The sequence below is a fragment of the Hyla sarda genome, chromosome 4 (assembly GCF_029499605.1).
Source record: "Hyla sarda isolate aHylSar1 chromosome 4, aHylSar1.hap1, whole genome shotgun sequence".
Classification (NCBI taxonomy): Eukaryota; Metazoa; Chordata; class Amphibia; order Anura; family Hylidae; genus Hyla; species Hyla sarda.
Window position 1 is genome coordinate 101,828,894 of NC_079192.1, and position 15,628 is coordinate 101,844,521.

The following is a 15,628-nucleotide window of genomic DNA, read 5'->3' on the forward strand; positions in this document are numbered from 1 at the left end:
GCTTTTCATGTTCTATCTATATACTCATGTTTTATCTATATACTCATGTTTCATCTATATCTTTGTGCTAGCAGTGTGCTGCTGTATTCTCCTGTTGCTAATACTACCATATAGTGAGACATAAAATTTAGACAAGCATGCTACCACACGACCACTCAAGGTAAAGGTAAAGCCATGTGTCAGAAGAGGAAGAATTATTATCCAGTTTGCAGACAACAATCACTGCTACTATGGATATGGAATGCTGGGAAGATACAGATTCCGCCTGCTTGTACAGTGCTCGCCATTATCATTCCAGTGATGTAATTTGCAAAGTAACCTGTAACCTTCTGATGGACAGCGTGGTAATAATGGAGCTTTGTGCTTTATGGATAAGAAGTGCTGAAACATTGGGAACAACCACAAGAAATTTAAGGCTAGCTGTAAATGTAAGAAAAATGATTTAGAGCTTTCCATTAAAAGGGTCCTCTAAGGATAACTCCATCACAGGCTGGGACCCTTCATAATCAGCTATAATCTTGGAAGGAATCCAGAAGTAAATGTTCACATACTCTATACTGCCACCAAAGGATATATAAAGCATTACACTGTTCCCATTTACATGAATGAGCTGTCCCTGTAATAGACAAAAAGGTCTGGTCCCCCAGAGCAAGAGACTCTCTTTCTAGATGATTTCTTTATAAATGTTAGAGAGTAAATAGGTTAGGCTTGAAAGTGATTACCTGCTCAGGACCCTACTCTATGAGACCGAACAGTAGAAGGCTGCTCTCTACAAGCTGCTCCTGATCTGGTGGATTGAAGCCATCTTCATATTGCTAGGGCAGCCGTTCATATTAAAGGGGAACTCCGGTGGAAAACAATTTTATAATTTTATCAGCTACTGTATACAATAGAGGAATTTGAGTTGTTCTTTTCAGTCTGACCACAGTACTCTCTGCTGACACGTCTGTCCCTGTCAGGAACTGTCCAGAGTAGGAGCAAATCCCCATAGCAAACCTTTCCTGCTCTGGACAGTTCCTGACATGGACAGAGGTGTCAGCAGGGAGCACTGTGTTCAGGCGGAAAAGAACTACTCATCTTCCTCTGGAGCATACAGCAGCTGATACTGGAAGGATTAGGATTTTTAAATAGAACTATTTTACAAATCTGTATAACTTTCTGGAGCCAGTTGATAAAAAAATTTTTTTTCCACTAGAGTACCCCTTTAAACAGTTTTTGCAGGCAGATTTTTAACACTTTGAACAGACACTTACAGATAATCGTGAGTTTATCAAACATATCCCATATCCACATGCAGTGTTAGGCAATTATGTTACAGGATCTAGTGGTATTAACCCTTGGTTTGTCGTGACGCCAGGGTGCGGTTTGATTAGTATAGAAGGCCCTGCCGCCAACCGGCCCAAAAACGTCAGGGAATAAATGGAATGTCCACAGCAGGATTTATGAGATAACTGGAACTTTTAACTTCTTGAGCAAACAATCTTTACAAATATACAGTTTATTCTGAGGTAACCGGGATGCAGGTTCCTCACAGGCTTTGCTGGGACTAATAGTCTTGAGCTTTAAAGGGTACCTCTCATCAAATAAACTTTTGATATATTTTAGATTAATGAATGTTGAATAACTTTCCAATAGCATGTTAATGAAAAATATGCTTCTTTCTATTATATTTTTCCCGATCAGTCCTGTCAGCAAGCATTTCTGACTCATGCTGGAGTCCTAAACACTCAGAGCTGCCAGCCTGCTTTGTTCACAGCCAAACAGGCTGTGAACAAAGCAGGCTGGCAGCTCTGAGTGTTCTCCTTTGTGAACAAAGCAGACTGGCAGCTCGTAGTGTTTAGGACTCCAGCATGAGTCTGAAATGCTTGCTGCCAGGACTGGTAGGGAGACCCCTAGTGGTCATTTCTTCAAAGTGGAAAATTAAACAGAAAGAAGCATATTTTTTAATAACATGCAATTGTATACATACTGACCAATATACATTATATCTTTAATGCATTATGCGAGGCGAGTAAAGGGTAAACCCTGCAGAAGAGCCCTGTGGAATGGAGGGAATCTAACTGAGGGGACTTAAAGGGGTACTCTGATGGTCAATGTGTTTTTCCATTTTTGACTTACCCTATTTGTTTTGTTTCATTTCTATTGTTGTTTAAGCTACTCGATTTTCGTTCTTTGTTGTCTTTTTATCCCCCACTTTGTTTTCCTATCTTTGCTTCTATTTCCTGCTTCTTGCAGTGCTGAAAACTACAAATCCCAGCATGCCACATGCCTTGCTGGTTTGGGGCGGCTCCTTTTTTTGTTTGTTTGTTTGTTCCGCCCTTTACCCCCCTACTATTTTCCCGGGTCAGCCCCCTTATACACAGCACACTAATATAAATCAGCCTTGGTTGGGATACACTGTCATACACACACAAAAGGGACTACAACTCCCAGCATGTGTCATTCAGGAGTCTTCAGTCTGTGGTATAACACCAGCATGCTGCCTCTGTAGTCTCCTGGGGGTTGTAGTTCACCACACCTCTGTAGGGCATACACCAGTGTTTCCCAACCAGGGTGCCTCCAGGTGTTGCAAAACTACAACTCCCAGCATGCCCTGACAGCCTTTGGGCATGCTATGAGTTGTAGTTTTGCAACAGCTGAAGGCACACTGGTTGGGAAACACTGGTGTAACAGGATGTGTATGCTGAATAGGCTAGAACAGTGTTTCCCAACCAGTTGACCTCCAGCTGTTGCAAATCTACAACTCCCAGCATGTCCAAAGTCTGTCAGGGCATGCTGGGAGTTGTAGTTTTGCAACAGCTGGAGGCACACTGTTTGGGAAACATTGGTGTAACATGATGTGTATGCTGAATAGGCTAGAGCAGTGTTTCCCAACCAATATGCCTCCAGTTGTTGCAAATCTACAACTCCCAGCATGCCCAAAGTCTGTCAGGGCATGCTGGGAGTTGTAGTTTTGCAACAGCTGGAGGTACACTGGTTTGTAAACACTAGCATACACACACATAACAGGGACTACAACTCCTAGCATGTGTCATTCAGGGGTCCCCCCCTCCCCCCTTCACATATAGAGATCATTCCCAGTATGAGATTTATTCCCCAGCCATACATCCCCAGGCCGTGCACCTTGTCATTCTCCCCTTCACATAACACACTTATCTTATCTGTGTTCCTTCTCCTGTGCAGACCTGCATCCTCAGAAGACAGAGCAAGGGGAGGGGAGGTGAGGAGCTGTGTACTATGGCTTCTCTCCTGTGTCCTCAGAAGCAGTGCAGGGGGAGGGGAGGAGCTGTGTACTATGGCTTCTCCTGTGCAGACCTGCTTCCTCAGAAGACAGAGCAGGGGGAGGGGAGGTGAGGGGCTGTGTACTCTGGCTTCTCATGCAGACCTCCGGGAGGGGGGGGGGGGAGATGAGGGGGCGTGGCTTATTTGTCTTATGCAGACAGTGGAAAAAAAGAAAAGCTATGACATCTTGTCCACAGCAGACTCAGAACATGGCCACTGTGGACAACAGTAAAAGAAAACCCTCTGAACTACAGAACTTCCTGCCCAACAAACAGGTAAGAAAAACACATACACGCTGCCAAAACATATAACACATGTATATTGCAAAAAAACTAAACTTACAAAGAAGATGCCATATAGTCAAGAAAACTAACCACCGGAGTACCCCTTTAAGACAGGGACAGGACAAGGTCCTGAACCGGGACACCACACACAGGATCCTTATTGTGGGAATCGCGGGGGTCCCTGCGGTTGGAACCCCATAATCAATCCTTTGGATAGGGAATACATTTTGAATAACTGGATAACCCCTTCAAACATCTGTCCTTGTGAGCTTGTAGCTTATTATACAGTAGTTAATATGTTGTGACGTTTGGTATGAATTACTATTTGAAGGTCATAGGTAACTAACACTTGAGATTAAAACAAAGGATAAAGCAAGTCCCTCCATGTGTCACTGTGTTATTGTATAGTAGTGACACTCCCACTTTTCTACCTAAATGTGAATGAAGGTCAAACTAGCAAAGACAGGCTAGTGACCATAACATGAGGAGCTCAGATGAAGTTCTAAACAACAGTATATTAATAATCCACTGGAAGTAATGTGCCGCCTTTGTCCGTGTCACATGTCTTGTCCTACGTAATAGAATCACGAGTCCTGCACAGCCTCTACCCACAAGGTCAGCACTCATCGTCTGAAATGTCATTTTCTGCTTTGTTATCTGTTAGGAGCTCCCGTAACCTACTGACGTGAAAGATAGTACTGCACCCTTTATGTCAATGGGATTCTTTGGGCGCTGCCAATCATGCAATGGACCCGTCAGTGCATAGTACTATTGCTTTATATAGTTCCTATTTTATTGAGCCCTGACTTTGGTAGACCTGCAGCTCATGAAGTTATGACCTATTCAAAAAAGTTAATGAGTTAATCCATAAACCTTCTAGTATTATTCCCAGTTTTGTATGTAAATTATCTAAGATCTAGATAAGATAAACATTAAGTTTAGTGTCACAGACATTTCCCATCAATAACACTTATTCTCTCTCCCAATCCTTGGCCGTGGGTCCCTAAAATTTTACTTATGAGTGGTAACTTGTCAAAATGAGAAACATTCAGAAGGCAGAACTGCGTGCAGGATGGTCATCAGCAAATTGAGTCCATGTGGCTTCATACTATGGGTCCACACGTACCCTGTATGCTGCCATATGATGATCTGTCAGCGGTAATACCTGTGCACTACATCATCTGAAGGAACACGTCATAGGTGCAATTAATAACATGCAGAGGTAGAGTATAGCCCGGCAGAAGTCCATGTGCACTGGATTATAGCTATGTACAATCTAGAGATTGTACAGAGCCATAATATGGCCATTTCCATGAGGTTTTACTTACTGTCAGTTAGTTGACTTGTCAACTTTCATTATTATCAGTAATCACTCATTCATAATGGGCTTTTTGAACAGAGAAAGTATCTGTTATGAGATTTTCTTTAATAAGAACATAGCTGACTTTAAACTAGTTCTGTTCAGAACATATATATGGCCAGAACTCAATTTGTTCTTGTATAGTTATAGTATAGGTGAGAATTATTTAGGATTATTTTTTAGATGATACTTAATTAAAGAGCATCTGACAGCTATTCTACCCACACTAAACCTAATATACTGGGTTATAGTGATCGTGAATAGCTGTAGGTTAGATATTTCTGCCCATTACAACCTCATTGTCGTTGTCCTCCAGTGCGCAATGGAGGTGGAGAGACGGCTTCCCTGCCTCATCTATATTCATTCCCTGACCCGCCCCCTTATGTGATGTGACGCTGCTGCCTAGCTACAGTCAGGTGTACCAAGAAGCAGAGCGCGGCTCCCCCCGCAGGCTCTCACATAATGGATGGGGACAGGCTGGGAAGTAAAAGTTGTTGAGGCAGGGGAGCTGGGCGAGCCAGCTTCCCTCCTCCATTGTGCGCTGGAGAACAATGGCAACAAACTTGTAATGGGCAGAACTCAGGAAATATCTAACCTAAAAAAATTTAAGTGGTTCCTCTTTTTACAGCTATTCAACCACACTATAACTAAGTATATTGGGTTTAGTGCGGGTGAAAGTTTATCTTTCATAATCTTATTAGTAAACGATTACATAGTGTAGAAGCTGCTTACAAATATATTGCAGTCATACCTTTCCTGGTGAAATATATTGGTTTGCTTAGTTTAAAAAGCATTTTTTGTACTCTTAGAAAAGGTCCGAGAGGCGTGGCTTGAGGTCTGCTATGTCCTGGGGCCAAACGCCTCTCTGCTTAGTCTGCAGCATCTCCCTTGTGTGACTTTGTATTACAGTACATGCTTAAGGGCCCTGTGTGTCAATCACACAGGGGGGGTTGCTGTGACATAAGCAGAGAGAGGCATTTTGCCCCAGGACATAATGGACCTCAGGCCACACCTCTTGGACTGTTCTTAACACTTTTTAAACTAAATAGAGCCACATATTCCACCAGGAAAGGTGTGACTGCAATATACTTATGTGGTGTCCCACTACAGGTACATAGTCCTGTATTACCTTTAGGCCCTGTTAGGTTGAGTCCCTCAGTGACATGGGGGCTCCCCTGCAGGGACTCCTTGTGTTATCTTGCTAGTTTATTAAATGTGGTGTATGTTACCTTAAGACCATAGATAGGATTCTAGTGTATAGATAGTATATAGGACCTTTGGAGGACTCCAAGGAACTTTGAGTAAGCCTGATCACATGTTATGTTATACTGTTATATGATTTGTTGCAACATGTACTCCCAGAGATCACCAGGTTTAACCTACGACCCACAGCTTGACCAATGGGTTATAGTCCAGCCCCCTCACTATATAAGGGGCAACCATCTTTACCAGAGAATCTGAGGACAGTGTTTAGCATCTGGAGTTCCACAAAGCTACAACTCTCCAGTAAGTCAAGTCTATGTCTGCTTTCACTACAACTAGTCATGTCCTGCACATAGTCAAGTCCAGTCTAATAACAGTCAAGTCTAAATTACAAGTCCAAGTCAAGTTAATTACAAGTATTGGTCCAGAAAGCTGCGAGGTCCTCTGGGTATTGGTCACATCTCTGGGACAATCTGGCCTTAGCTGTGAGGATAATTACACCTGTCTTCAGTTCAGTAAAGCCTCCGTTTACCTGCAACTGGTTGTGGACTCTTTATTCACTACTAGCCCGTGGAATAGCTGAGAATCCGGGCGTGTGGTGTTCCGGAACCCGAAAACCACACTGGCGTCACGAACACATCTTATCCCCTATCTGAAGGATGGGAGATAACATATCTGATCGCAGGCCGCTGGGACCCCCTGCAATCACCGGGCCAGCACTGCGGCGTTCTGAACACAGAAGCTTGGAGCTTCCATGTTTGTGACATCTAATACATAGATTGCTCCATGCACCGGATAACTGGGGTGCCACGTCGGAGATAGCGGGGGTGCCCCAGTGGCCTGACCCTCGCGAATAGATATCTTATTCCCTATCCTTTGGATAGTGGTTAATATGTTTAGGAGCAGAGTACCCCTTTAAGGCTTTTAAGTTTAATGGTATTTCATAGATTGTATTTAGTATTAAATTGTCTAGAATGTATTTAGTATTAAAGGGGTACTAAGAAAACATCTTATCCAAAGGATAGGGGATAAGATGTCAGATCAGTAGGGTCCTGCCACTGGGGACCCCCGCGATCTCCAGGCTGGAAGCGACATCACACCACGCCCCCTCCATTCATGTCTATGGGAGGGGGCATAACGGCTAGTACGTAGCCGTTACGCTTCCTCCCATTGACATGAATAGAGGGGGCGTGGCAGCTGTAGTCGCCAGTCAACCGACACGGAGCAGAGTTCACTCCGTGCACCAGATGACTGGGGTGACATACTCTCATCATTATTGTAATCATTTAGCAGATGATGGAGGACATACTGATTCACATGCAGTGCATGGTTCCTGTGAGTTTTCTTTCTATACGTACGTTCTTACATTACATAAGTTCTTACATTCCATTCTATACAGAAGAAGGTAAATGAAAGAGAACATTGGTAGCAGACATTACAGTGTAGAACTCCTAGGGATATGTTGTGCTATGTAAGTCTTGAAGAAAGCCTGCTCACACTGTGATATTAACCTGTCGGGGCAGGTTTCATGCTGCCTGCATGTTAGAACCTACATATAATCCTACTTCAAAGCCAGGCCGGGAGAATTTTTAACAGCAGACTGGGGCGCCTTGCTTCTCATTTTGGTTTTGTGCTTTTAATTGGGAACATGACATCATTTTGTGTCATGAGGGTCTGAAAACTGCTCTGATGTAAAATCTACACTCCATCTAGGCATCAAAGGAATCTGCCTTTTGCTTTTCATTAACCCCTTAAGGACTCAGGGTTTTTCCGTTTTTGCACTTTCGTTTTTTCCTCCTTACCTTTTAAAAGTCATAACCCTTTCAATTTTCCACCTAAAAATCCATATTATGGCTTATTTTTTGCGTCGCCAATTCTACTTTGCAGTGACATTAATCATTTTACCCAAAAATGCACGGCGAAACGGAAAAAAAAATCATTGTGCGACAAAATCGAAAAAAAAACGCCATTTTTTAACTTTTGGGGGCTTCCGTTTCTACGCAGTGCATATTTCGGTAAAAATTACACCTTATCATTATTCTGTAGGTCCATACGGTTAAAATGATACCCTACTTATATAGGTTTGATTTTGTCTCACTTCTGGAAAAAATCATAACTACATGCAGGAAAATTTATACGTTTAAAAATGTCATCTTCTGACCCCTATAACTTTTTTATTTTTCTACGTACGGGGCGGTATGAGCACTCATTTTTTGCGCCGTGATCTGAAGTTTTTATCGGTATGATTTTTGCTTTGATCGGACTTTTTGATCACTTTTTATTCATTTTTTAATGGTATAAAAAGTGACCAAAATACGCTTTTTTGGACTTTGGAATTTTTTTGCGCTTACGCCATTGACCGTGCGGCTTAATTAATGAAATATTTTTATATTTCGGACATTTACGCACGCGGCGATACCACATATGTTTATTTTTTATTTTTTTTACACTGTTTTATTTTTTTATGGGAAAAGGGGGGTGATTCAAACTTTTATTAGGGAAGGGGTTAAATGACCTTTATTACCACTTTTTTTTAACTTTTTTTTGCAGTGTTATAGGTCCCATAGGGACCTATAACACTGCACACACTGATCTCTCATCCTGATCACAGGCATGTATTAACACGCCTGTGATCAGCATTATCGGCGCTTGACTGCTCCTGCCTGGATCTCAGGCACGGAGCAGTCATTCGTCGATCGGACACCGAGGAGGCAGGTAAGAGCCCTCCCGGTGTCCGATCAGCTCACCGCGGCGGTCCCGAACAGCCCGACTGAGCAGCCGGGATACTTTCAGTTTCACTTTAGAAGCGGCGGTCAGCTTTGACCGCCGCTTCTAAAGGGTTAATACCGCACATCGCCGCGATCGGCGATGTGTGGTATTAGCCTCGGGTCCCGGCCGTTGATTAGCGCCGGGACCGACGCGATATGATGCGGGATCGCGGCGCACGACGTAAATATACGTCCTGCGTCGTTAAGGGGTTAAAGGGGCTGTCCAGTGAAAGACAACTTATTCCCTATGGACAAGTTATACAGAAAGTTAATCAGATCTGAAAATTACGTCTATTTAAACCTTACTGTACTTATTAGCTGCTGTATGCTCCAGAGGACGTTGTGTAGTTCTTTCCAGTCTGACCACAATGCTCTCTGCTGTAATCTCTGTCCAAGTAGGAGCAAATCCCCATAGCAAACCTCTTCTGCTGCAGACAGTTCCTGATAGGGACAAAGGTCTCAACAGAGAGCACTGTGGTCAGATTGGAAATTACTTTCTATGTAGTATATGGCAGCTGAGAAGTACTTAAAGGATTAAGATTTTGAAGTAATTTACAAATCTGTTTAACTTTCTGGCACCAGTTGATATGAAAAAAAAAGTTTTTCCACTGGAGTACCCCTTTAATTTTGCACTGGCTCAGCCAATGATCTGCTGTGTGGGCCGTCGCTGAAGCGTGCCAAGGACAGGTGAGTAGCCGGCCCCCATACAGAAATTTCTGAAGTTTGCAGGGGGGGGGGGGGGGGGGGGGGGGTTAATGCCCAGTGGTCCGATTTTATTTGATCAGAAACTTATTCCTTATCCTGTGGAGTTCAATAATTTTTAGGGTCTTAAAGGGGTATTCCAGGAAAAATTTTTTATTTTTTATTAGATCAACTGGCTCCAGAAAGTTAAACAGATTTGTAAATTAGAAAAAACAAGAAGGTTGTGCAGCTCACAATTAACTAGCCGAGGTAAGGAGGTTGTGCACCTACACCAGGTGCTGGAAATTTAAAACAATATTTTCAAACAATAACCAACCCCTCAAGACTAGTACCAGTTACCTGATACATGGATGAAAAATAATATAAATAAATAGCTGGATCATGCTTCAAATATAGGATACAATTTTATTAAAAATATATATAAAATGTCAATTGATGTAACTTAGCCTTGTTGCACAGGGCCCTTGTGCCGAGGAGAAGAAATAGATTTACTTAGACATATAATTATAATATATAAACACCGATATTTCTACAAAAATATAAAAAAAAATATAGTAAAATATGTCACTTTCAATAGTCCGGTAACTGGAAATCCAGAGATGTATTAAAGTCCTGTAACTGATATAGAATCCTGATATACTGAAAGGAATGGGTGGGTTAATATTTACCAGCTTGAATAGAGTCCCACTGTAACGTCACCTGAGGACAACGGATGAGGTCCGCAAATCTCGGGTGGTGAAAAGACGCTGGCATGCGTCACCGCGGAGGTCTGCCTGCCACAGACCAGTGTGAATGATAGCCGCTCCCGTGATCTTTCGCTGTAGTTGGAATCTTTGCGTTGCAGACCTCGTGGTATCCTGATGGCGTGTGACGTCTCAGGTGCTTGGTAACGCCACCTGGATGTGTAGACTTAGATGGTATTGCTGGTTTGACCCACAATCAGTCCTTCAGAGATGAGTAAAATATCGGTGCTAAAATCATACACCTATGATTTGTAAATGATTCTATTAAAAAAATCTTAATCCTTCCAGTAGTTATCAGCTGCTGAATTTGAGTTGTTCTTTTTTGTCTGACAACAGTGCTCTCTGCTGACACCTCTGCTTGTCTCAGGAACTGTCCAGAGTAGGAAAAAATCCCCATAGCAAACCTCTAATGTTTTGGACAGTTCCTGAGACAAGCAGAGATGTCAGCAGAGAGCACTGTTTTCAGAAAGAAAAGCACAACTCAACTTCAGCAGCTGATAACTATTGGAAGGATTAAGATTTTTTTTTAATAGAAGTCATTTACAAATCTGTTTAACTTTCTGGAGCCAGTTGATATGAAAATGTACAGAAAACTCTGGAGTCGGAGTTGGAACATTTATCTACCGACTCCACAGCCCTGCATAAAAACAACTGAAAATAATATAATAAGGGGGATTTATATTTCAGTTATAGATTTTGATTAAGAAGAAAAGGTGAAGAGTAAAAGGGGCCAGTTGGATGAAGACCAGCTATTACTTTTGATCCCTCCATACCCATGGACATTTAGTGTGTGCATGTGTTGTAAAGGGAGAGAGGAGGGGTAAGCTGCTGACAGACTCCTCCGGCGACAGCTTATCACCTTGAGAACCAAAGGATTGGGAAGTTGAAATGAAACATCCTTTCCAATCCTTTTGTTTCCTGTCATCTGTGGGGAAGAGTCAGGGGGCCACTATACATATACAAAAAGTCAGACAGTCCTGACAAAATAGTCATAATGTGTATGAGGTCCTAAGTAACAAAGATGTAACTCCTGGGGGGCCTAAAGCAAAATCTATAGCTTGGCTTCCCACCAACCATACAGTATGCCACTTATCATACTGGTGTCTTCTTATATGGCACAGGGGCTATAGGGCTCCTTCTGGCTCCAGGGCCCGGGTATGACTGTTACCTCTTTAGCCCATTTAGCTTTGCTAAGTAAGTCAGAACTGTTTTATGTAATCACAGTTTAAGCTTTTTCAGGAAATATTAGGCTAAGGCTACGAAAACAATAGTATTACAACTGGGTAATGGAACAGGTGTATATAAATACTGTCATCATCCCCCACTCGCCAGACATCCTCTATTTACACAGCACCATGCTGCTGGAAGTGGAATTGTCCAGCTCACTGGATAAATACTCCCTTACCTGCTTAACCCTTTCAGCGACGGTGGTTAGTCACCATTTCATGAGTTACACGTGAAATTAATAGGAAAAGAAAAAATCTCTATTTTCCAATTTTTTATGTACAATGACCCCCCGACCTACGATGGCCCCGACATATGATAATTTCAACATGCGATGGCCTCTCAGAGGCCATCTCATGTTGAAGGCAGCATCAACATACGATGATTTTGTATGTCGGGGCCATTGCATAAACAGCTATCCGACAGCGCAGACTGCTTCAGCCGCCACCGGATAGCCGTTTACGGTGCCCCGTGTGGTCCGCTGACGATCACTTACCTGTCCTCGGGGCTCCGGCGCGTCCTCTTCGGGATCCCCTGCATTGCCGGCGCTCTCCATCGTCGTCATCACGTTGCGCGCACGCCGTCCCGTCATCCAATAGGAGCGGCGTGCGGAGCGGCGTGCGGAGCGGCGTGCGGAGCGGCGTGATGGCGGGGACGGAGAGCAAGGATGCCGGGGAAGCAGAGGCCTTGCCGGAGCGTCAGGGACACCCAGGGGATGCGGCGACAGCGAAGGAAGGAGACATCCAGTGCAGCGGTGACTAGCGGTGACGGTCCGGAGCGGCGGGGACAGGTGAGAACTAACTCCTATACCAGTGGTTTTCAACCTGCGGACCTCCAGATGTTGCAAAACTACAACTCCCAGCATGCCCGGACAGCCAACGGCTGTCCGGGCATGCTGGGTGTTGTAGTTTTGCAACATCTGGAGGTCCGCAGGTTGTAGACCACTGTCCTATACTTTACATTGCACGGATCCCTCAACATACGATGGTTTCCACAAACGATGGTCCATTTGGAACGGATTACCATCGTATGCTGAGGGACCACTGTATTTTTTTCCTTCCTGTATTAGCACTTACATCAGCACGCACAGTATCAGCGCGTAAGAAGTGGGCACAATTCACGGTGCTCCAGCGCTCCTCTGACACGTCAAGAACAGCTTCTTTTCTGTACTATCGGGACATATCCCGTGGATTACAATTCTTGCAAACATTTGGAAGTGTTTGGCTGCTAGTTTTGTGCATTTTAAAATAGTTTAGAACTTTTTAAAGTAATTTTAACATACCCATACTGTGAAACACCCGGGGTAGATTGCCGGCATCCACTCTGGTGATAGTGTAACACTATTGTATTATTCTTATCAATTTGTTAATAAATATTATTTTTAAAATCCACAGTCACTAATATCTGTATACTTTTGGGTGTTTTAAGGCTTCATTTACACACATTGGGGGATATTTATCAAAGTTGTCTATGTCCCGCATCACTATAGACCAAACTACAGAGGGTTAGGCTTGTCTATTGTGCACCTAATTTATCAAAAGGCGCACAGACTTCGTGATCTATGCTTTAGACTGTATTTAAACCTGCTCCAGCATGATCTGACATTTCGGCGTACTTTCAGCCGATGCGACTTGTCGCTGAAAAGTCGCTTTTGATAAATTCAGCACCAATGCATTTTTCCGTCTAAAATAGACTTGCATGCATCATGTTCTAAAAATCCTCTAAAGCAAAAGTCGCAAAAGAGTCGCACAAATTTAGACTGCGACTTTCTGTGCAACAAATTGAGACAGGAAAAACCAGTCTAAATCCTTTGATAAATCTCCCCCATTGTCCTATTTTTTAGACACCTTTTTTTTTACTATATATTATATAAATTCATTATCATCTTCCATATAAGTCACGGTGACACCCACGCTCGCAGATGTCCTTGAGAACCTATTCTGTATCATCCCACTATATCTTTAGAAGATGAATCATATTGTATCTGACAAAATGTTAGGAAATTTCTGATCTACATCTGGCAACTGCATTTTTCTAACCACAGAGGAGGTCCCTGACCGGACGCTAACGTCACAACGTCCGCCAAAAACAATCATCTGGATAAGGTACGTCTTAAAGGGGAATTTCAAATCATTACCGGGAGCTGGAAGATCCACCTCTTCTTAGATTTCCTACTGAGAAAAGTGTCCAAATACTTTTGATACTGGTTTCATTTCTGATAACTGTTGTCATCATCCTAGGATGCTTACATGGTAACTATGGCTAGTAAGAGGAGGGGAAAAAAGGGTGCTTGCCTTAAAGGGGTACTCCGGTGAAAACCTTTTTTCTTTTAAATCAACTGGTGGCAGAAAGTTAAACATATTTGTAAATTACTTCTATTAAAAAATCTTAATCCTTCCTGTACTTATTAGCTGTTGAATACTACAGAGGAAATTCTTTTCTTTTTGGAACGCTCTCTGATGACATCACGAGCACAGTTCTCTCTGCTGATGTTATTATAATAATAATAATGCTTTATTTATTGTTGTCCTTAGTGGGATTTGAACCCAAGTCCCCTGTACTGCAAGGCAGCAGTGCTAACCACTGAGCTACCATGCTGCCCTTCGCATACATCTGCTCTGCACGGTTGCTAAAATGGACAGAGATGTCAGCAGAGAGCAATGTGCTCGTGATGTCATCAGTGTTCCAAAAAGAAAGGAATTTCCTCTGTAGCATTCAGCAGCTAATAAGTACTGGAAGGATTAAGATTTTTTTAATAGAAGTAATTTACAAATATGTTTAACTTTCTGCCACCAGTTGATTTAAAAGAAAAAAGGTTTTCACCGGAGTACCCCTTTAAAATTGTGGTTGCACAATAGTCAGTGCTTTATAATTGTAAAATGAGTAAGACTCAAGTATTACATTCATTTGTATTGTTAGGCAACGTTTACACTGTGAAACTTTCAGAGAAAATTTGACTGGATATTTCATGTGGCACTAGGACCACGGGTACATTGTCGCCCCCTATAGGTGGCAATGTATTGCAGGCGGATTTCGCCAAAAGAATGAGCAAGATCTTTGTTTTGGCAGTGGAATATAAGCTGCTGAAATTCCATAATGTGCACTGTGCAGTGGAATCCTATAGCCAGAAATGGGATTCTATTGCATGGGAATTTCTGAGTGCAACTTCTAAGTGGAACTGTACTCCAAAATTCAGTAGTGTGAACCCGGCCTTATAGTGCATCTGGAGCTGAGCAGGTTGATATTGATTTGTGGGAAACGTTAATATTAATGACCTTGTAAAGGGGTTGAATAGTAAAGTAGCAATCTTTACAGATGATACTAAACTCTGTAAATTTTAAGATTATCAAAATTGGGGTTATTTAGTTTAGAAAAAAGAAGGCTTAGGGGCGACCTAATAACTATGTATAAATATATCAGGGGACAGTACTGGGATCTCTCCCATGATCTATTTATACCCAGGATTGTATCTATAACAACGTCAGGAGGAAAGAAGGTTTCTACACCAGCACAGACAAGGGTTCTTTACTGTAAGAGCAGTGAGACTGTGGAATTCTCTGCCTGAGGAGATGGTCATGGGGAACTCTGTTAAAGAGTTCAAAAGGGTCTGGATGCATTTTTGGAGAGTAATAACATTGCTGGTTATGTATACTAGATTTATAGGGACAGAACCAGGGATTTATTCTGATGCCATATTTGGAGTCGGGAAGGAATTTGTACCTCTAGTATGAGGGTTTTTTGCCTTCCTCTGGATCAACTCAGTAGGGACTCATTAGGCTAATAGGTTGAACTTGATGGACTCTGGTCTTTTTTCAACCTTATGAACTATGTTACTATGTTTCAGGATAATTTGTAATGTATGCATGTAAATATCTAATCATTCGGGGATTAGGAGTCAAGTGGGTGGTTCTGCTCAGTGATAAAAACCTATGTGTGTGTCAGAGTGCATATTGGGAGCTGTCAATCACTGAGTAGGACCCCCCACTTGACCCCTTAGCTCAGAATGAGCTGAAATTTACATGAATAAATAAAAGTTATGCTGAAGTTTTCCCACAAAACTAA